Source organism: Acartia tonsa, chromosome 15, assembly GCF_053477335.1.
Source record: "Acartia tonsa isolate MP-2025a chromosome 15, ASM5347733v1, whole genome shotgun sequence".
NCBI classification, from domain to species: Eukaryota; Metazoa; Arthropoda; class Copepoda; order Calanoida; family Acartiidae; genus Acartia; species Acartia tonsa.
This window is the reverse complement of record NC_137274.1, coordinates 10,402,181-10,427,246: the sequence shown is the minus strand read 5'-3', so window position 1 is coordinate 10,427,246 and position 25,066 is coordinate 10,402,181.

The following is a 25,066-nucleotide window of genomic DNA, read 5'->3' as shown; positions in this document are numbered from 1 at the left end:
TGCCAAAATTTCTCCAAACTGCCAAACATCAGGTTGAGAAATGATCACATCCTATATAAATATGATATATTTATAATTTTAATATCTTTGTTTAGTATGTAATTTTTATCAATTGTCTGTAATACAAAGTAGAACAATTTCCGTCTGTCTGTTTGTTTGTACCAAAGGATCTTTTTATGATCATAACATACAACAATTATCACTTGCCTGAGTTACATTCCCAATCAAATGTTTTCCCTATATCATTTTAAAGTATAATGTGCAATTAAAAAACTCTTATTTCTAAAAAAAAACCTTAAAACCAGAATTGATATACTGTATTTCCTCATCATTGATGCCATCTACATCCTAAAAATTTAACAAAATATTTCACTTTGAATATAAAATCAAGCATAAAAATAAAATAAGTCACTTGTATTCTTGGCAAGGAAAACTTAGCACTAAGAATACTTAAATCTCCACCCTGGAATTAAAAGTAGGGAACATGGAAAGAAAACGAAGTAGCCGATTTTCTCATATTTTCACAGTAGTGCTGCCACTTTTACCACTAGCAAAAGTACAACCACTGTGTTTTTGACAAAAATTGGGTGTGTTTTTGTCAATTTTGTTTTTAGCTGTATTTTTGGCAATATTTTTTATCCACTGTCAAAATTACACCTTTCCGCTATCATAAACACAGTTTTACTGTCAAGTTCACACCCATGAAATTCAAGTATGCTGTCAAATTCACAGTTTTGATGACAAAAATACACCTACTTTTAAATTAATATTAATTATAAATATTTTGACCAATTTGTTAAAACTTAAAACTTCATTGAATTTAGAAAAATAGTACTCTTTTTTGGCTTTCCTAACTGCAGATTTATAAATATTATTTGCAATGACAAATTTTGTATTGTTATCAACGGTTTTAACCTTAAATTACTTACATTTAAGTAAAATATTGGGAGATGGTCAGATATATTTGAGTAAATAAGTCCAGCATTGTAATTATCAATCCTTTTATTTGTGAAAATATTATCAATCAAAGTGGCACTTGTTGGTGTTATTCTGCTAGGTAATGTAATAACTGGTAAAAAAGAATGAGAGATTAACATATTTAAAAAGTTGTTGGTTAGATAATGTTCATTATATTTAAGCAGATTAATATTTAAGTCAGAGCAAAGAATTATTTCTTCTGCATTCGTAATTTTAAGAGATGTTAGAGTTGTGTTAATAGAATCAGAAAAAATTGTATATTGCTATTAGGTATTCTATAAATATTTGCAATTATCTTAAACTTGTTTCTTGAAATGTAAACTTTAATTATTAGAGATTCAAAATTGTCATTAGAGCACAAGAATTCTTTGATAACTTCATAGTTTTTTAAGTTAGATAAATAAATAGCCAAACCCCCACCCCTCTTTACTTCCCTATCTTTTGAGATTAGATTATAATTATTTAGACAGACTAAATCTTGATTTTTGATTCCCCACGTCTCTTGAACACATAAACAAGAAAAATTAAAGTCTTGGTTTTTGGTTTCCTCTATCAAGTCTCTAAAGTCATTTGATTTATTTGAAATACTACAAATATTTAAGCTTAAAACGGAAAAATTTTCACTTTTATTACTAACTAGTGATCTAAATTCATTTTGATTAACATACTTACAACTGTGCCCAAAATCACTATTTAATATAAGCTCATTCTGACCATTACTTGAAATTAATTCTATATCATCATCAAAGCCCTATAATATCAGATAAGTTTAAATTTTACTGTTAAAAAGTGCCAATTTGGAAAATGTTATGAGTTATTAATTTAACCCCAAAATATTTAATACTTAACCTATTGTACACTAGGAGTACTTCAGTTGTTGTAGGATTTATACTTGGAAATTACTTTTACTTCTGACGCTGAAGTTGAAAATATGTATAAATAATTTACTAGATATTTTTCACTTTTCAGTTCATCCCTTGCGACATCACCGCCAACTACTACAGTAAAGAAAGTGACATTCCAACCTTATTTTCATCATTATTGTAGTGGTAGTATAAAATTTTAGCAATTTTAGGGGTTTTACAGCCCTTGAATGAGCACTTCTGCCGTGGATATTGCTATATAAGGTAACCACCCTATGATCAGCTTCCACCATAGATATTGGGAAGTGTAGGTTAGAAAATCTAATAGGTATCGTCCACATTAGAAAAAGAAAAATCTGCGCAGATCTCTTTAGTAATAATATTCTTTTTGTATAATATTTTGAAATCTACTAAAGTTATACTGGGAACTGAAAATGTTAAGTAACTTGAAATTGAAGAATTATTTTGAGTGAAGGTGTTATGTATTGATTGATGCCATATTGTTCTGCAGGTCGTCAAAGCATTGGCTGACAACTTCTGGACAGACAAATTGACAGACACCATAACAGACATTCATGAAGTTCCGGATCACAGACAATTTTTAGATGAAATTCAATTTTTTAGTATATGTAATTTATATAATAAGAAAAATACATCTTATGTCATAACCTATACATTTTTATTTATAAACCAATTAAAAACTAGTTAAATTAAACAATAAAACTTTAAACTGTATTGATACATTCTACAATCTTTATACTAAAGTAACAGGATGTTTGTCTGTGTGTCTGTACCGAAGGATCTCGCTAACCACTGAACCGATCAGGTTCTCCTTTACAGGGTAGCTTCTCAATAGGTCCCGGGAAGGTTATAACTATTTTCTTGGGGAGTGGGACACCCCCAACCCCCCCAAAAAATGAAAAATCCTCCCAGAAATTTTTTTTTCTTTAATTTCTTTTAACTAAAATTAAAAATGAGGGGGGGATCACCCCCCCAAAAAAAATTCGCCCCCCCCCCAAATTTTTTTTACTTTTTCTTTTAAAATCTAAAATAAGAAATTTGGTTATTAAATTCGACTCTCTTATCCTCAAGTGCCCCTAGAGGCCGGGCCTCTAGTTTGATATAATGTGGTAAGATAGGATGTTCTTATATGTTATATTGTTATTTATTTGCACAATTCATTTCAATATGGTTTTACTTTAAAATATGGGAGAATTAAATAAATTTGGTGAGAAATTTGACAGATCTAATGAGAAAAAGAATTTTTATGGCAATAAGCAAGATTTTAAGAGGAAAAACAAGATTTTGCATGAAATAGCAAGATTTTGTGAGAGTTACCAATATAACCAATATTTTGTAAGAATTCTTTCCTATAAAGGAGAATTTATTCAGTTAATAAACACTTACCCTAGTCTCAAAAGATTGAAATGATACATTAAACCTGGAGCTGCAATCATCCTGTAATTTCAAACATTTCATAGTTTTTAAAATTATTATTCATAAACTTTAATTCATGCTTTGAAATGAAAGTCTATGACACAAATTTTTTTAAAGCAATTGGCAATATACATTTTAAATATACATACTTTTGTCATTAGATTATTATTTAATAAATTATATAACTGTTTTTCTTTAATTTCCAACATTAGAATATTAAGAAAGGATTTTGAGAATAAAGAAAGATTTACCTCAAAGACATTCAGCAAACTTTCAGACTCTCCAATGTTGCCTTCTTCAGCAGCTTCAATATCTTAAATATATGTTTTATAGCAGTCTCAGGATTGTCTTAAATTAAATCAGACAAAATTCCTTGTTTTACTTGGGATAGAATCTTACAATTAAAAGGGCCTTTTTTATATTCAGCTTATATCTCTAAAATAGTTTTACCTATTTAAATGAATTTTATAACACCATGAAAGATTCAAAGAAATACTGAAAACCTTTATTATTAGTAGCGAAGCTACTCTATAATTCGAAATGTCCGTCCGTCCGTCTGAGACAGAATAGAGGAAACGTGATTTTTCGGCTCCTGTTTAAGGCTGAAATTTCTTGACAACATTTCCATGAATATGGAGCATAATTAAGTATAAAACATGGATGCCAGTTGGACCTCTTTTCAGTAGGTTTTAGGCTATTTTTATATTTTTCTCCATATCTTTGGTGTTTATGGTCCGATTTTCAAATTTTTTCAGTTATAGATATCAAAATTAAATTTCCTGTCGGTCAATGAAAACAAGCATGACGGTTCGACTGCCTTTTTGCAAGTTTTAGGCTATTTTTATATTTTCACATTTTTCTCCATATCTTTGGTGTTTATGGTCCGATTTTCAAAATTTTGTCAGTTATAGAAATCAAAATTAAATTTCCTGTAGTTTTAAGAAAACAAACATGGCAGTCAGACTGCCTTTTAGCAGGTTTTTGGCTATTTTTATATGTTTCACAAATTTTCCGACATCTTTGGTGTTTTTGGTTCAATTTTCAAACTTTTTTGGGATATCAGTATCAAAATAATTTTTCCAATTGTTATGAGCATCTTTTATGTCGTCATCATACAAAATAAAACAAGGTTTCTTGTTTATTTTCTCCGATAAATCTATTCTTGATTTTAAAAATACACTTTAAATCTACTTGTACACATTCCCATCCACATTTTTGTGCTTCGCTACTTATGGATTTTGTCATCCTTGTCTTATATATTATTGGACACTAATTTTTAAAAGCGAAGCTTTTCTATAATTAGGGTCGGTCCGTCCGTCACAGAGAGTTAGCTCTTTTCGTTAATTTAAACAGGTTAGAATAGTGCTATCGATTCCAAACTTTGCATGATGATTCCTTTAGTAGTTAGGTACAATTTAGAAAGCGTAGCAACTCTATAAACAATACCAGAATGACCGTACGTCCATTTTAAACATGTCGATTTTTAACTTTTTTGGCAACAAATTTTTGTATGTTAAAATCATCCGATTCTTCTGATTTTTTGAAAACTGATTCCTATTACAACAAGGTACAATGTTATAAGCGAAGCATCTCTATAAACAAGTCCCAAAAATGTAAGTATGTCATTAAACAGTATCATCTATTTATGCAGTTTTGCAACAAATTTTCTTAAAATATTGTTTGTACTGATGCATTAATATTCTGCTAATTCAGTTCTGACAATCTACAAGTGTTAATGTTCGTTTGTCCTTCCATTTCAGAGCTTCGCTTTTATGGATGTTGTCATCCTTGTTTTACAAAAATTATCTTACCTTGTTTTGGTCCTACTTTTATTTTGTCAGCCACTGTTTCTCCTCTTTCTTTGCACAGAAAACTAAATTTAAATAAAGACATATAGTGTGATTAAAATTTTAAAGCACATTATTTTAGATCTAAATAAATGCATAAAACAATAATTAAGTAGTTTGTTGAAAATTTATCATTTGTTTACTTTGATTTTCAGGAATAAGATTATGAAGAATTTATAAATATCTGAAATAGTTCACTTTTGCAAGGTTTAAAATATATTGGTGATGTTAAGGCTATTCTTTTAGAATTTTAATAATAATAAACATACCTTTTTATACAAGTTATCAGCTGAGAAACCTGTTCAAATTTTTCTGAACTAATGACATCGCTCATAGGATGTATTATCATGTAATACAACCCCTATAAATATATTTTGTATTTGTTATTTAATGAACTTCTGTATTCCTAATAAAGTGCTAAGAGATATAAGAAGTTTGACAGTCATAAAATGTGCTAAAAGATATCACATTTTGACAATTATAAATTTTAATTCAATTCAAGTTTCATTTCAAGAAAGTATTGAAAGTTAATGGGAATTCTCTTACTCTCAAGGCCATCACATGTAGGGTGCTATAATCCAGCAGGGCCTATTCCTACAGTGTTCTAGCCTTGCATGGCTACCCACTACTTAAACCTAATCTCACCAAAAGTAATAAATAAAACAAATAAATACTCACAATCTCGAAAGATTTTATGCTATTCTGATTTATCATGAAAATAACTTACAGTTTAAAGTAAATAATGTATTATAATGACAAGATTAAAACCTACCAGTAAACATATTCCAGAAAACCAAAGAGTTCCAGCAAGGATAAGTTGTGAAGAAGTTGTTTTGAAGCAGTCTGTTGTAGGGTAGATATTGGTCCATAGTATAGGAAGTGATAACAGAATTACATTTTCTACAGCAACCAAGCTTTGAAACAAAAACTGTTTGAAGAATGTTGGACCTTGTTTGACATCATTGAGGCTAATGATTATGATGTGGGACCCCATGCAACTAAAAATGTAAGGAAATGTTTCTGTTAAAACCTTTGCACAGAAATTTCTCCAGACAACTGCTGTATGCCTTCCTTCATTTTCTATTTTTCTATATTCATCTCTCCAGATGCTTTTCACATTTTTCTCAAAAGTAAATTCCTTTGTTATCATCAATACCATGAAAACAAGAACAAAATGAAGAGAAGCAAAGAGTAAAACAGGAACAACAGGGTTTTCTTGTGCAAGAAGGGAAAATATTGCCATAACTCTTACAAAGCAGAGAAGGATATAACTTAACCAAAGCACAAGGTTTTTGATAGTTTGACTCAAGGTCTGGCCTCTTCTTGAAGTTTTTCTTGATGCACTTTCATAGCTCAAAGACAGAATTGACAAGAATAGCTTACCAAGGGCAGAATATCCTCTATTCTCATTACAAGTCAGAGAAAGATTGAACATGCCAATAACATTAGAAAGTCCCAATTCAAGCAGTTCCACAGAAGATAAGGTTTGCAGGAAGCTGATAAAAGGAGCCAATAGATACAGTTGTGTATAGAATTGAATGTAGTTCTCAACATTTTCAACTGATTTTAAAACTTTCCAGGAAGATTCTTTTTCTTTGAGGCTAGAGCTAAGTTCCTTGTCTGTTCCACTTCTCAACTTATATTCATCTATGACGTATAAAATTGGCCAAAAAGGCTTCAGTAATATCTTCATCCAATATGAACCTTTCACATCTACTTTAGTTTTATATGTAATCCCTAAATAAGTTGATGTAGAAACAATGATTGTCATAAGCATGATATAGAAAGCTGGTTCGTATTTCTCCTGAGTTGTTTCAACATCAAATTCAATGCAAGAGGTCCATTTCTTTGTCCTAGAACAGGTAACATTTTCAACCAGTTGAACTACTTGTGGAATAAAATCATCATCTGTCATGTTGCTCAACCGAATCTCATTTGCCAGACAACTCTGATAATCAATCTCAGCAGTACATGTTGAATTGGTAATGGCGTTTTGAGTATTAAATGCCCAGATCCAATATTCTCTACACAACAAGATGTCAGAAATATAATCAAATCCAAGGAATATTATGGATAAGAAATTTTCAACAAAAACAGCCATCATTGCACTTATTTTCCTTCCTATTCCTTCTAAAGGATCCTTATGTTTGTAAGTATCAATCAACCAGGCATCCAGCAGAAAATTTCCAGCTTTTTTTCTGATGCACCTTAAGGCGTCTTGCCTATTACCATGTGCATACTTTTCAGTGTTTAACAGTAATAATCCATTATCCATATTGTAAGTCATGTTAATGTAGTACATAACTGAATGACCATCTTTCTCAGTGTAGTGAATTATGTTCCATACCATTTCCTTGTGTTCTTGCTCATTTTGATTTATTCCATTTTTCTCTCTCCATCTTGAAAAAGCTCCTACATCATGATTTGAAATCAAATTACATATTTCTGTCACAAGATATTCTTCCTTATGCTTGCTTGAAAGAAGCAACAAATATCCAAGAAAATCTTCAACATCTTCAATGTTTGATTTCTTTTCAAGAATCTGAACCAATCCAACAGATTTAACTTTCTTCAAGTATGCATCCTCTAAACACAAAATCAAACAATCAATTTAATAGTTAGGTTATTGGTTGTAAAATACATAAATAAAATTTGCTTATAAATAATTTAAAATTGAAATAGAAATATTTTTCAAAACTGATTACTTGGGCTTACAAATAAACTGTTTCAGTTTCTTGGGTCGCAAAGGTCTATTTTGTAAGAATTTTTGACAGAGTTATGGCCTAAAACTTGTAATGTTATGATCTAACATATAAAAAACTTACAGACTGAAAAAATTTGTATTTGTAGCTTCAAAAAATAAGAAAATTACAGCTGTTTAAAATTTTAAGTAATAGATGACCTAAAAACAAAGGTTGTTATAAATGAAAAGATGAAGAAAGTGAAATTTGACTTGCACTCACTTTTAGATGGAAATTCATAATCCAACAGGGTAACAGTAACAAGCCCTTTTCACTCCACAGGGGGAGCATAGGCCGCTGACAATTTGTCAGTGTTTCTGTAACAATGTGGCTTTTTATGGATATGGGATAGGGTTGTCAGTCCTAAGCCCTACGATTGCGGTGTAAAGCGTCCATATGCCCATCAGACAACTAACCCTTTGATTGCACGACCTTTGTCTAAGAAGTCCTAACTCTGCATGGTAGTGAGTTGCGCCTGTTTATGGGCCAAGGCATTCCTCTTCCTCTTACTATTTATGTTGCGCACCTGACATAGCAGCAGTAGGAACCCTTTTTAACGTCTGTAGTTATGACTCGGTGTCGGGCCGAGATTCGAACCTATCACCTTCCCGACGACGAGCGGTTGTGCTACGTGTTGAGCTACGGTCGCGGGTAATCCAACAGGGTACTTGCACAAAAATGTTTAGCCCTCTAGCTCTTATAGAAGCTGAGATAATAGGGGGGGGGGGGGAGGCATAGAACAAAATTTTAGGTGGAAGTTTTATTTTTCATGACAAAAAATATTAGGTTTCTAGCTGTAGTATAAGCCACAATATTCATGATATATATGTCATTAGTAGAAGCCGGACAAAAAAAAACATCATAAAATTGGTCAGGAAGTGGTCAAACGATCATAACACCACTATTCTCTGATGTTCATTGATATATAAGTATTCACCAAAAAAATTTAGGTCTCTATCTTATACAAAAAAAGTCATGATGTAGAATTTAAGATTTTTAAAGAATTTTTCTAGTTTTGGTGCTAACTAACAGACTTTGACCGGATGCCACGACCGACACAGTCCTTAAAAGATCAACTCTTGCCAACGTATAATTACTAATCTTAAAAAGTCATGAAGTTACAACTCTCTATCTTATTTACAAAAAAATGACATTGAAAAAACTAGAGGGGGGGGGGCTGATTTAGCCCTTATCTTTTATATACAGAAAATGAGTTAGAAAGAACCGGAGGGGGTGTGACGTTCAACGCCCCCCCCCCCCTGACTGTGGGTTAAATGCTATCCTTTCTCTACACTAAGATTGTGTACAATATGTTCATAAATATTCAATCAGCATAAAATATTTGAATTATTTTGTGTGATAAGGCTTAAGCAAAATATATATGATTTTTGTCAACCATTATATTGAACAATCAATCCATGACAATTCCCCCCCCCCCCCCCCGCCCCCCTAGATGTACCACACTTCTGGGATCTTGCCAAATCAAGTATCAACTGTGGGGAATACCAAAGGATGACTCAATGCAAAATTTGAGCCGGATCCAACCAAAACCGACTGTGATTTTTATAAAGATTTTTATATTTCTTAAAGACCATACTCAACCTAAATTCTGAAATGTATGTATTACCAACATTTTTCAAATTGACATAAAATTGTCAATTTTCAACCTTTTTTTCACATTTTAAGTTGCTAAAATTATCTTCATTAGCTAAGGTTTTTGATTTATGAAAAATTTTCAATAAAAATGGAATTTAAAGCATATTTTTTTTAATTTTAGATGAAATTTTGATTTTTTAGATTTTTTTTGAGCCGGAAATGGCCGGAAACCGGTCAAAAGACTGGATTTTAAACATTTTTTAAATTCTAGGGGTCATATCCAGTGTTGAGGAATTCAGATCAGACCTTAAAGCAAAAATCAATATTGGGGCGTACCCAGGAGGGGGCTTGATTTACAGATACCCCCCTAAAAACCGGAAAAGAACGTTTTTTTATGAAAATCACGGCCGGATCCGGCTTAAATTTTGCATGGAGTCATCCTTTGGTATTCCCCACAGTTGATATTTGATTTGGCAAGATCCCAGAAAAGTGTGGTATATTTACCCCTCTCCCCCTCCCTTATCTATTTGGTTTGGTAAGGCTTTTAACAATACAAGACAATTTGTCATTAAGAGCACAGAGATTCAATAAGACATTAAAATTAAATCAAATCAAATAAAATCCTAATTAAAATTAAAACCAATAGCATAACATTTTGATCCCAAATTCTTTAAAATTGGTCAATATAATCATCCCTGCCATAAAACATTGAACATGTGGGATATTACATAATCCCTTTAATTCAGGTACTAATGCTGTCAGCCATTTAGGAGCTAGCTGCCTTTTATTTAGTAAAACAATAACCTTCCAATTTGGTATTAGTCCATCAATATTTCCAAAAGCATATGCTATGTAAAAACAAGTTTTTAGGTTATAATTTGTTGAAACATTTGAAATATTTTCCTAAAGATTTGAAGAAAATAAGATATTAACTACGATTTTTTATCAATGGTAAGTGGGTTAAGTTTAGCAATACTTTTTTGTTTCATTAAAAACACTCTCTATATTGGAATAGCTATACTATAAAATATTTTTTACACAAGGAAAGTGTTGTTTGTTTAAAATGTGAAATTAACTTACCCCAATTGTCCTGTTTTCCATATAGATTTAATAAGTATTCAATTGATTGGATACAATGATAATCTTCAGCCACTTTCAACAATCCATTACCTAAATATAAAACATAAATAATGAATTGTTCATTAATAGTCTAGCCATTTGTACTAGGAGTAACAACATATTAATATTTTATGATGTTGTTTATACTATAACTCTGTCAAAATGCTTTCAAAACAGACCTTTGCGACCCAAGATACTGAAACAGTTTATTTGTAAGTTAAGTAATCAATTTTCTATATATTTCTATTTCAAGGGAAACTAATGAATATACTAAAAAGTATGCAAATTTGGTTGTAAGTTTTTTTATGTACGCGCAGGAACAATAAAATCAATAGAAAAATATCTTTTTAAAACTTTTCTCTCATTTTTCAGTTTGATTCCTTTTAATAAACTTATTTTAAAGAAATTTATGCATTGATTATTATATAAAACAATTTTAAGTTGAAAGAAAGAAAATAAGAAATATTCCTCCCCCTCTAGGACGTCCCTGATAATATTAGTTAAAATCTCGACTACTTGGTTAAACAAGTTTATTAATTTATAATCATACAGATTTTGTTTAGAAACCCAACTTACATTAGCCGTTCGTGTTTCTCTCTTCCATTCTTCCTCCCCCTCCTTACCTATCATATACAAATGGTACCAACAAATTTCGTTAAAGGGATTGTGAATGTAAAAATTTCGCATATGATTATCAAGTCTTAACATTTTCTAAGCACATTTCACTACACTGATCAACCAAAAACGTCCTATTAACAAAAATATCCAGGAATAATGCCTTGATTTTATGGTATTTTGGGAGGGACAAAAAAAATACCTCACTGTCTACAAAGGGTTGAATCTCAGTGGTTATTTAAAATAATAATATCCTTTTTTATTGTGTTGGACAATAAATAACCCACTTTGGAGAATTAGTTTACACTTTTATCAGACTGTTTATAAAGGAATATTGCACCTTTATTATTTACAAATTTGTAATTAAAGGTGGGCGAGAGATGGGCCATTTAAAGTTACTTGGATACTAATAAAAAACCTGTTTCTAGCTTTGTTATTGTATTTGGTTTTCAATAAAAAATATTGCTTATTTTATCAATTTCTGAGTAACTATACATTGCATTGGTTTAAAGCAAGGATTAGGTTAATAGTCAGCTTAACCGTTAGGAAAAATAGAGAACTATATCAAAAAGTTTAGTTTTAGCTGTAGAAGGAAAAAAAGACAATTAACTTCACATTTATATAGTCCGGATATTTTTCCCCCAATCTTGGACATAGTAAAAATCGGCGGAAAAAGCCGTTTTTTAAGGAAACGAGAGACAGTTTTGCCCTATCTTTGAGATTATATGAACAAGATGATGTTAAGGTTTGATAATCTGATGAGAAATTTTCTCGTTCACAGAACCTTTAAGTTGAAGTATAGAAACTAAACATTATTGAATATTGTAAAAGACGCAGTCCCTTCAGTGTATTCTAAGTTGTGAGTTTGGACTAATATAGGACTATTTCAATAGCCATTAAAGTAAATAATTTTATTCCCATAACTGAAAAGACATGTGATCATATTTCCATTTTTGTATATATTAATTGCTAACTGACTTGATTTAATATCAAAGGAACCTTCTTTATGTAATTGTGTTAATGATTAAAATGAAAGCCTTGCTTTAGTTATTGTACATCCATATATAACAGATTCATTTAGGTATAAATTTATTAAAAGATTAGAGTTTGTGTGGATTTTATCTTATTCCATGGTTTGAAGTATAAACTTTAATACAATCAAGTTCTGTTGGGTCCGTACTCTGTATGTGTGTATGTTTGTGTGTGTTTGATTCAACCTGGCTTTACTCAAAAAACGCCTATTGTGGTATCCTCTCCCTACTTCCCCCGGCTGTAGAGTCGCTTCGCTCCTAGTTAGCCCGTCCAAGTAATTCCCCTGTATAGAGGGGCAAAGCCATGTAAATCCCCTCCCATTGATAAGCTCATATTATTTGTGGCAACTTATTCTATTTCTTAACTGTAAATATTGATCTACCGCTCTGTTCCCCCCACCCCTGCTAGGGATGGAGGGAACTAGGACTAACCTATATTGTGTATGTCTATTTTAACCTATGTGTTTGATATAACTATCCCATTATCCATGTTATTATTGTTGTTGTATAGTATAAATCAGTAATTTCTGTACCTTTGATCAATAAACACCATACTTGGTAAACTGCATTTTATTGCTGGTGAAAGATAGAGAAGCAAAGCTCCTCTATACGTTAGCTACCTACGTCTGTTCTCCACGGCTGTCATGTTCGAACTTCAGCGGCTATTTTTGGCAGCCACTACTACACTATCTTAGAAAACGCTTATAGGAAACACCTTTAATTAATTCATGTTATAAAGTTTCTTTCTTTAAAATCTTTAAATTAATTAAATATAATCAGGTAATACACAAATCATACAATGAATTAGAACATAACTATGTAGTGAAATTGATTCGATTTTCTATATCCCTGCTAATTTTGATTAAACTGTTTTTTTTAGAAGGTAAATTAAAAATATACTTTGACACCTGTGGAATCATACTGCAGAGCTAAAAATTTAAATTAAATGCTCCAACCTGTTATCTTAGCTAATATTAGAGATAAAAAGCTTGGACTTTATCTCAACAATCCTAATATCAAAGTAACAGGATGTATGTTTGTCTGTGCCAAAGGATCTTGCTAACCGCTGAACCCTCCCAAAGAACTAAAAAGTGGCAAACTTGGAATTGTAGATTACAAAAATCTTATTGGCGTTGATGATATCATCACCAAGAGAGGGGAAAGTGGAATGGTAGATTAAGTTTTTTAGAGGGTCAAACCAATAATCATAGATTATATTTCTGCTTCTATAGAAATGGATTCAACTCCCTAACTGTTGTAGTTTTTAAAAGATGGTTATATTCATTGTTATTTCTTTTTACTGGAGGATGCTACAAATATAAAAAATGAACCATAGTTCAATAGATAAGTTGTGAGAATGCCCATATTCTGGATTGGAGACTGCTACAAATACAAAAAGGTAAACCATAGTTCAACAGATAAGTTGTCAAAATGATCATATGCTTAAATGCCATCTGGTCACCATCACCAACAGAAGGAGCATATTTAAGAGCATCATTCCCAAAATTAAGATTTTAATATTATTTTTTTACCATAAAAAAACTTTTTTGTTTTACTTTTTGGGCTAATCATTTTCTCTAACAATTATTTAACTACATCCAGAAAACTGGAGGTTGGCATCTGTCCTCTACAGTGATTAGGGGTCGAATTTCTTATTTTCTTAATTTTCTTTCTTTGAAATACCATTAAAGGACGCCTGCAAGAAATAACACGCTTTAACTGCTGAAAGACTGCCACAAGAAGACCCAACACCCCAAATCTAAAGCCTTCAGCTTCAATAACAAAAATGTTCTAGGCATTTCAAAATAGCATTTTATGTACAATGGAATTTTTGAAAGATTTCCAATGCTCATAAAAGTAAAAACAATATTAAATTACGTCGCGTAGACACAAAATTATAACCTTATCTTTGTCAGAAACTTAGAATGCCTGTAACTGATTACATTTTTACAATAAAAACACCACATTTCATAGTCAAAATCTATGAAAAAAATTCGATTTAAATTGCATTTTTAGACGAAAATCATAGCGGAAACAAAGGGGTAAACTAATACAAGCTTAGCTGTGATTGGTTGTTAAGCTGATTCAGCCTTCTGATTGGCTACAGTACATTCGGTACAACGCAAGTAAAACTTATTTTTTTTATTGATTTTAACTATAAAAATGGGTATTTTTATTGTAAAAATATAATTAGTTACTGGAAACCTAAATTTATGACAAAAATAAGCTTATAATTTTGTTTCTAGGCCACGTAGTTTGATTTCAAAGTTTTCAACATGAGCATTGCAATTCTTTCAAAATTTTCATTGTACATAAAATGTCATTTTAAAATACCTAGAACTTTTTTGTTATAGAAGTTGAAGGCTTCAAATTTGGGGTATTTGGTCTACTTGTGGCAGTCTTTCAGCAGTTAAAGCGTGGTATTTCTTGCAGGCTTCCTTTAATAACAACTTAATATTATTTTATATAATAATCAATACATAAATCTCTTTCAAAGAAGTTGTATCAACTTTTTTTTTATAGCTAGCCGGTTCTTTTAGTAAGTAGTAGATGTAAAATTTTTCATAGAATTCAAATATGCAATCGGTTTTTTTGTAGACCTCTTATTTTTAAAGTAATTTAAGTTTTTAAAAAAAATAATTAAGTCGGTTTTAAGGTACTAAAACGCAACAAAATAAAAGAAGAAAATGGTCAGTAAGAACAAAAATAGTAAGATCTTTAATTTGACACCTTACTTTTAAAATTCTGTTGAGTAATTATTGAAAAAATCTATTTTTTTAACCTCGGTATAATAAAAACTTTAGACCTAAATATTTTCTCAAACAGACATAAAAAACATGGGTTTATATATACCATTAGAATCAGAAAAATATTACGAATCCATTGTAAGCAAAATTGAAAAAAATTAAAAAATTAAAAAATTACAGAAATGGCCAATTATTTTTTTTGTTCAGACAACACTATTGTCTTCCCTTTTTTACCCCCTCTTTACCCCCTCTTTACCCCCTTCCCATTTTTATACTCAATTGAAGAATTAAGACGTTGCCTGTACAACATAATATGATATTTTCATATAATTCCTTTTATTGTAGTTTATATACTATATTGTAAACTTTTTTTTCAATTTTGCTTACAATGGATTCGTAATATTTTTCTGATTCTAATGGTATATATGAACCCATATTTTTTTATTTGTGAAATAATAAAATTAAGTTCAAAGTTTTTATTCTCGTGGGTTTAAAAAAATCGATTTTTTCAATAATTACCTGACAGAATTGAAAAAGTAAGGTGTCAAATTAAAGATCTTACTATTTTTGTTCATAATGACCATTTTCTTTCTTTTTTTTGTTGCATTTTAGTACCTTAAAATCGACTTAATTTTTTTTTTTTAAACTTAAATTACTTAAAAAATAAGAGGTCTACAAAAAAACCGATTGCATATCTGAATTCTATGAAAAATTTTACATCTACTACTTACTAAAAGAACCGGCTAGCTATAAAAAAAATAGTTGATACACCTTCTTTGTTAATTGAACAGAATGAAGCTTTAACAAGGATGACAACATCCATGAGTAGCGAAGCACAAAAATTGTGGATGGGAATACGTAGAAGTAGATTTAAAGTGTATTTATTGAAATCAATAATAGATTTATTGGAGAAAAAAAACATGAAACCTTGTTTTATTTTGTATGATGAATATGGTTAAAGTAAATTACATACTAGATGCACATAACAATGGGAAAAAATATTTTAAAACTGTTAATGCAAAAAAGTTTTAAAATTGGACCAAAAATACCAAAGATATGGGGAAATATATCAACATATAAAAATAGCCAAAAACCTGCTAAAATGCAGTTTGGCCGCCATTGTATCTTTACTTAAAACGCCAGAAATTTAATTTTAACATCTTTAACTGAAAAATTTATGAAAATTGGACCATAAACACCAAAGATATGGGTAAAAATGTGAAAAATATAAAAATAGCCAAAAACCTGCAAAAAAAAAGTCTGACTGTCATTGTTGTTTTCTTCAAACGACAGGAAATTTAATTTTGATATCTTTACCTGAGAAAATTTCAAAAATCGGACCATAAACACCAAAGATATGGGGAAAAAAATGTGAAAAATATAAAAATAGCCAAAAACCTGCAAAAAGGCAGTCTGACAGTCATTGTTGCTTTCTTCAAATGACGGAATTTAATTTTAATATCTTTAACTGAAAAAATTTTGAAAATCGGACCATAAACACTAAAGATATGGGGAAAATTTGGAAAATATAAAAAATAGCCTAAAACCTGCTAAAAAGCAGTCCGACCGCTATTGATGTTTTTTAGTTAATTGTAATCCTTACTGATGGGAATGTTGTCAAAAAATTTCAGCTTTCTCTCTTTTATAGGAGCCGAGAAAATCACGTTTCCCCCAATTCATTAATTACGGACGGACAGACGGACGGACATTGTGAATTATAGAGTAGCTTCGCTACTAAAAATGAGAGAAAAGTTTTAAAAAGATATTTTTCTTTTGATTTTATTGTACCCCTAAAATACACAAACTTACACCCGAATTTGCATATTTTTTAGTATATTCATCAGTTTCCGATGAAATAGAAATATTTTTCTAAACTGATTACTTGGGCTTACAAATAAACTGTTTCAGTTTCTTGGGTCGCAAAGGTCTGTTTTAAAAGCATTTTTTACAGAGTTATGGCCTAAAACTTGTAATGTTATGATCGTACATATAAAAAACTTACAGACTGTATAAACATTTTCTGACAAAATTGTATTTGTGGCTTCAAAAATAAGAAAATTACAGCCGTTTAAAATTTTAAGTAATAAATGACCTAAAAATGAAGGTTGTTAAATAAAAAGATGAAGGAAGTGAAATTTGACTTTCACTCACTTTTAGTCGGAAATTCATAATCAAACAGGGTACTTGCACAAAAATATTTAGCCCTCTAGCTCTTATAGGAGCTGAGATAATAGGGCGGGGGAGGGCATAGAACAAAATTTTGTTGTAACATGATAAGATATTTTAAATTATATATTAGACCTATAATTATACCCTTTTTATATTTCAGATTGTGACTTACCTTCTAGGGGCTTGTGGAGGAAAAGACCCCCCCCCCCAAAAAAAAAAAAAAAAAACACTAAAAATATGAAATTTTGAGTTTATTTTTAAAGATATTAACCTGATTTTTTTATGAACTTTTTTAACATAACCGAACTAAGAAACCATTTACAGATCTCATTTCGAGACTTTCCTTCTAGGGGCTAGGGGGGCAAAAGATCCCTAAAAACTAAAAATATGAGTTCTGAGCTTATATATAAAGATATCAACCTGATTTTTTTTAAGAACACATTTTAGGACTTTCCTTCTAGGGGCTTGTGCAGCACAAGACCCTCAAAATAAAAAAATAGGAGTTCTGAGCTTATTTTTGAATATCATCCTGTTTTTTTTGTTAAGAAACTTTCTTAACATAATTGAACTAAGTAACCATTACAGATTTCATTTTGTGACTTACCTTCTTGGGGCTAGTGGGGCAAACACTAATAAAATCTGTAAAAGTTACTAAATTCAGTTTTGTTAAAAAATGTACTTTAAAAAAGTGGGACAAACACTAATAAAATCTGTAAAAGTTACTAAATTCAGTTTTGTTAAAAAATGTACTTTAAAAAATCAGGTTGATATCTTTATATATAATCTCAGAACTCATATTTTTAGTTGTTGGGGGTCTATTGACACACTTTCCCCTAGAAGAAAAGTCCCGAAATGAAATCTGCAAATGGATACTTAGTTTGGTTATGTTAAAAAAGTTCTGAAAAAAAAACAGGTTAATATCTTTAAAAATAAACTCAGAACTTTTAGTGTTCCGGGGGGGGGGGGGTTTGCTCCACAAGCCCCTAGAAAGAAATTCCAAAATGAAATTTATAATGGTAACCTGGAAATTTTTTAAAAGAATTAATAATTAAGATTTTTAAAGGAACCCTTCAAGAAATACCCCGCTTCAACTGCTTAAAGCCTGCCATGAGTAGACCCAATACCCAAAATTTGAAGCCTCCAGCTTCAATAACCATAAAGTTACAGACATTTTAAATTTTGAAAGATTTTCATTGTACTAAAAGAAAATTCCAATATTAAATTTCGTCGTCTGGAAGCAAAATTAAAAGCTTATCTTTGTCAGAAACTTAGACTGCCAATAACTAATAACATTTTTACAATAAAAACACCCCTTTTTATAGTCAAAATGTCTTCAGTTAAAATTGCGTTTGAAAGCGTAAAATCATAGCGGGAAAAAATTAAACTAATGTAAGTAATACAGATGCTCAGCTGTATTTGGTTGTTCAGCGGACTTAGCGCAGACTCAGGATTTTGATTGGCTGGAAATCCTAGAGGCTGGCATTCTCACGCTACAGTACTCTCAATACAATGCAAATATAACTGAATTTTTTATGATTTTGACTATAAAGAAGAGTGTTTTTTATTGTAAAAATGTTATCAGTTACTGGCATTCTAAGTTTCTGCCAAAAATAAGCTTATAATTTTCTTTCTAGGCGATGTATTTTAATAATGAAAATTCTATTATTTGCAATGAAAAACTTTCAAAATTTTGATTGTACTAAAAATATGATTTTGAATTGTCTATAACTTTTTTTTTTTGAAGCTGGAGGCTTCAAATTTTGGGTAATGGTACTTGTGGCAGTCTTTCTTGCATGGTTCCTTTAAAAAACTTTAAAGGTCAGACTCAGACTATCTAATTATTTTACAATGATTTACTTACCTTCTTTATCAGTGTATTGAATTACTTCTTCCATAAGATATTTTAGAATATCTAATTTTCCATACTGAACAACATACTTTACAACAGCTTTGCCTGATAATAATATTGTTCATGAAAAGTTTTGTTGTTCTTTCTTTTGTTTTTGCCTAATTAAATTCTAGATGAAACTTGTCAAAAAATTGATTGAACAGATTTATGAAATGAAAAATTGGTTAAACAGTAAAATCCACTTGTTTTTTTACTATATTATTTTGTTTCTAAAGAAATATTGCACATATTTAATTTCCATAACTTTCATTAAAGGTAGCCAAAAATTGTCAATTCTTGTATTTTTGAATTAAGTTGCTATTTGGCATAATTATGTTTTACCTAATTAAAGAGTTTTAAAATCTGAAAAATCCATTTACTGTATCTATGGTAAATTACTTTTTCTATTTCTATTCTCAGTATGCCCTTACCTCTCAACTCATTTCCATTGACAAAGTGTTTTACTTTCTCTAGATCACCTTCTTTTACTAACTCATAAGCTGAATGATACATGTCTGAAAAAAGTGTAAAATGTTACATCCAAGTTTTGCATTGCTCTAACAATAAAAATAAAGTTTTAACATCTAGGCATGATAACTAAGTAGTGTATAGAAAAAACCTCTGCATGCATGCCTAACATGATTAGTTCTTTGTCCAGAATAAGGATGATGTTTTGCTTTAGAAAATTTTAATAAAGATATTGTAAAATTATTGTAAAGAAATAACAAAAAAAATAAAATACCTAATACATCTTTTACAGCTTGACTTTTTGTACAATCAATTGGTCGCTTTCCTTAAAGAAATATTTTGTATCATTTAAAAAACGCTAATGTATATTTTTTCATCCATCTAATTGTCAGTCAGTCCCTAACGATATTCTGGAAACATGATTTTCTCTGCTCTTATACAAGGTGGACAGCTGAAAATTTTAAGGATTAAATATGTTAAAATTCTACATATTTTCAGTGTTATTGTTGGTTATTAGTTAGGGTGCTAGATCAATTCCTAGATTTGTACATTTTCCTTATTAGTTTAATAATTCAAAAGACCAATATTTTCTTTCTCGAATTTCCATCCATAATTTTAATTGTTTTCATCCTTTTTTATACTCCTCCATATTGATTTCCCAAACCGAAAATACTAGTGACACTGTTTGTGTAACAAAATTGATGATACAATAAAGATGTTTATGTTTCCTTTAGATAATTTGAATGCATTTTTCATAATATATATGTATATGGATTTTTTTATTTTATCTGATCCCTCCTAAAAAAAGAATTCAGCCAACAAAAAAATAGGATGGACTTTTGTAATTTTGAAAAGTTTACAATTACTTTGAAGAAAAGTTGCGGCAAATATAGGTATTATATTAAATCATAGAGACTACAAACCTTAGAAAGATTGAAATATATTACATACATAATTATATAGATATATGTATATTTATATAAATGTATAAAAGAAACTTACCTTTAACATTCTTCTGATGTATATCAGCTCCTCTCTCTAGTAATATATGGACAACATCCATTTTACCTTCTCTACTTGCATGGTGAAGACTTGTATCTCCTAAATATTTTTATGTATTTAGCATATAGTTTTACTTTTTACATATTTAATAGATAAAAGTATATATGTATATAAAATGATATATGGATCTTTAGATAGAAAAGTAGAAAGATAGATGAGTAGATAGATAGATTGATATACAGATAGATAGATATATAGATAGATAGATGAATAGATAGGTAAATAGATAGATAGATAGATAGATTAAAAGATATCTAAATTGATAGATAGATAGATTGATATACAGATAGATAGATATATAGATAGATAGATGAATAGATAGGTAGATAGATAGATATGAAAGATTAAAAGATATCTAAATTGATAGATAGATAGATAGATAGATAGATAGATAGATAGATAGATAGATAGATAGATAGATAGATAGATAGATAGATAGATAGATAGATAGATAGATAGATAGATAGATAGATAGATAGATAGATAGATAGATAGATAGATAGATAGATAGATAGATAGATAGATAGATAGATAGATAGATAGATAGATAGATAGATAGATAGATAGATAGATAGAAAGATAGATAGATAGATAGATAGATAGATAAATAGATAAATAGATAGATAGATAGATAGATAGATAGATAGATATAGATAGATAGATAGATAGATAGATAGATAGATAGATAGATAGATAGATAGATAGATAGATAGATAGATAGATAGATAGATAGACAGATAGGTAGATAGGTATATAGAAAGATGAAAGGATATCCAAATTGATTGATAAATAAATAGATAGATATTTATATAAATGTAAAAAATAAACTTACCATAATTATCCTTCTGATGTATATCAGCTCCTCTCTTTAGTAGTATGATGACCACATCCACGTAACCTCTTTTACTTGCTATGTGGAGACTTGTCACTCCTAAATATTTTTATATATTTAGTTTATAGTTTTAACTTTTATCATATTTAATAGATAGAAACAAAAAAAATGTAAATGGATCTTTAGATAGATACAGAAATAGAGATAGATGGATAGATAGATAGGTAGATTGAACGTTTGATAGATAGATAGATGTATGCATAAAAAAAAAGACAAATAGATTGATATATAGAATCATAGATAGATAGATAGATAGAAAGATGAAAAGATATCTATATATATAAAATAAATTTACCCCAATTATTCTTCTGATGTATATCAGCTCCTCTCTCTAGTAATATATGGACAAGATCCACGTTACCTCTTCTACTTGCATGGTGAAGACTTGTATCTCCTAAATATTTTTATATATTTAGTTTATCAATTGTTTAATTATATACATATTTAATAGTTAGAAATATTATAAAAAATGATATATGGATCTTTAAATAGAAAAGTAGAAAGATAGATGGGTAGATAGATAGATTGATAGATAGATAGATAGATATACAGATAGATAGATGTATAGAAAGATTAAAAGATATCTAAATTGATAAATAGATAAATAGTTAGTTGAATATAAAACAAACTTACCATAATTATTCTTCTGATGTATATCAGCTCCTCTCTCTAGTAATATCTTCACCACATCCACGTTACCTCCAGAACTTGCCATGTGAAGACTTGTATATCCTAAATATTTGTATATATTTAGTTTATTGTTTAACTTTTTACATATTTAATAGATAAAAGTATATATATAAAATGATATATGGATCTTTAGATAGAAAAGTAGAAAGATAGATGGGTAGATAGATAGATTGATATACAGATAGATAGATAGATAGATAGATATACAGATAGATAGATATATAGATAGATATATAGAAAGATTAAAAGATATCTAAATTGATAGATAGATAGATGGATCTTGGACAAAGTAGCTTCGGACAAAGTAGCTTCGGACAAAGTAGCTTCGGACATAGTAGCTTCGGACAAAGTAGCTTCAGGACAAAGTAGCTTCCGGACAAAGTAGCTTCCGGACAAAGTAGCTTCCTAAGAAAAGTAGCCTCCACTGTTAGTAAAGGTCATGGCCGCAGCGCTCGGCCCCCTGGCCTGCCTAGCCGCGGGCTCTCGGCTCCCTAGCCTATAACCTAACCTAACCAAAAAATTGTAAAAACATTATTAAAACTTATAAAAACAATATTAAAAATTGTAAAAATCTATCAACCACTTTTTGCAAAATCCACGAAATTCTAAACCACCTATGTATTATCAGTTGATGATTTTTTTCTTAAATAAATGTTCTGAGGCTAACATAGGTTAGGTTAGGTTAGGTTATAGGCTAGGGAGCCGAGCGCCGGCAGCTAGGCAGGCAAGAGGGCCGAGCGCTGCGGCCATAACCTTTATTAATATTAAAGGCTACTTTTCTTAAGTAAATGTCCTGAAGCTACTTTGTCCGGAAGCTACTTTGTCCTGAAGCTACTTTGTCCGAAGCTACTTTGTCCGAAGCTACTTTGTCCGAAGCTACTTTGTCCAAGATCCAGATAGATAGTTAGTTGAATATAAAAATAAACTTACCCTCCTCATCATGATGTATATCAGCTCCTTTCTCTACTTCATAAAATACTGAAACTAAATTATAAATGATAATTACAAAATATAATGAATTGTACAAATATTAACAAGGATGACAATATTCATAAGAGCGAAGCTCTGAAACGGTAAAACAAAGCGAACATTAACACTGTGTCAAAACTGAAGGAACAGAATATAAATTTTAAATATAAACAAAATTTTAAGTAAATTTGTTGAAAAACTGAGTAAATACAGGATACTTACATTTTTAGGACTTGATTATAGAGAAGCTTCGTTTATAACATTGAACTATATTTTCCTAGGAATCAGTATTCCAAAAATCAGATGAATAGGATGATTATATAACATTTAAAATTGTTGTCAAAAAAGTAAAAAAATCAGCATGTTTAAAATGGACGCACAATACTAAACTTTCCTGTAAAGCAGAAACCACGGGATCTTGCATTGTACGGACAGATTGACAGACATTAAATCACTTAAATCTCAAACTTTAAAACTTCATTAAGTTTCCAATTCAAAGAGGGATGAGTTCAGGGGGAGGGGGGTGTTCAAGGGGGCGGATGGTTTTTAAGAGATTTTGTATGGAGATTTGGTGTAAGTAAAATTAAAATTTGTCTGTTGCTTTTCAGTGTTTTATATTCATAGAAAGTTTTAATGTTGTTTTTGTCTTTAAAAATTAAATTATTTCTATAATTCTATCAGTTTAGAGTAGTTGGACAAAATGTCTCAAAAATCAGCCATGTAACGTCATAAAAATGAAAGACATGAGAGGAGAAGTGGGAAAGAAAACTCATAAAAAAGAGAAGGATAATTTTTATAACGCCAAAAGGCTGATTTTTTAAGACGCTTTGTCCAGCTAACAGTTTAGATGCCATTTTGTTTACATCAAGAACCTATCCCCCGAATAGGTATGCCTATGTCACTTTAATTTCTCAAGGATAAAGACAACTAACTAACATGTTTGAAATGGACTACGGACTTTTTGGTAACGATTATAAAAGTGCTTCGCTTTATAACTCGTATCTAACTCCTATAGGAATCATCATGCAAAGTTTGAAATCGATAGGACAATTCTAACATGCCTAAATTAACGAGCTATCCGTTACGTACGGACCGACCCTAATTATAGAATAGCTTCGCTTTTAAAAAGATACTAGGGACGTATACGCTTTATAATTTGATGGTTTTCAAAGATTTTATGTATTTCTTAAATTTTTAAGAGGTTAAATTGAGGAATTTTATTGTTTGATGGGGTAAACACCCCTTTACCCCCACCCGTGAACGTTTATAATAGTTACCCCCTGTTTTACCCCAGTTGGGTGATTATTGACCTTATTTAAAAATCATATGATTATGTAAGTCCATTCAAAGTTTTGTAATAATCTTGAAAAAAATACAAATGTTCTAAATCTCTAATTTTTTAAAACTGTACCAGTAGGATCAATCCTACCTCATTATGATATAAATTCCTTGTTTAGAAGGCTTATTGTGTCTGATTACACCATCTATGGTTATAAATCCATTACATTTTAATATTCTCTCTCTCTTACTTTACATACTTTGATTGTTAGTTAATCCTAGAGAGAGAGAGGGAACAATGGGCTGTTTATTACACTAGTCCCCAAAGTTTTACAATAATATTTAAATGTATTCGTTGGGGACTTTTACTAGAATTTAATTGGTTTGTTTATTAAGTTGAGTGTTACAACGTTTCAACCACTTATTTTAATCTACAGACGAGGAAATTTTGTGTGTCATTATTGGGGATGTACATTAATTTATCGGCTGTCATATTATCCCTTTAGATTCCTGAGTTAATCCCTATAAGCAGGTAAAGTATGTTAAAAGCGAAGCTTTTCTATAATTAGGGTCGGTCCGTACGTCCGTAACGGATAGCTTTTTTCGTTAATTTAGAAATGTTAGAATTATCCCATCGATTTCAATCTTTGCATGATGATTCCTATAGGAGTTAGGT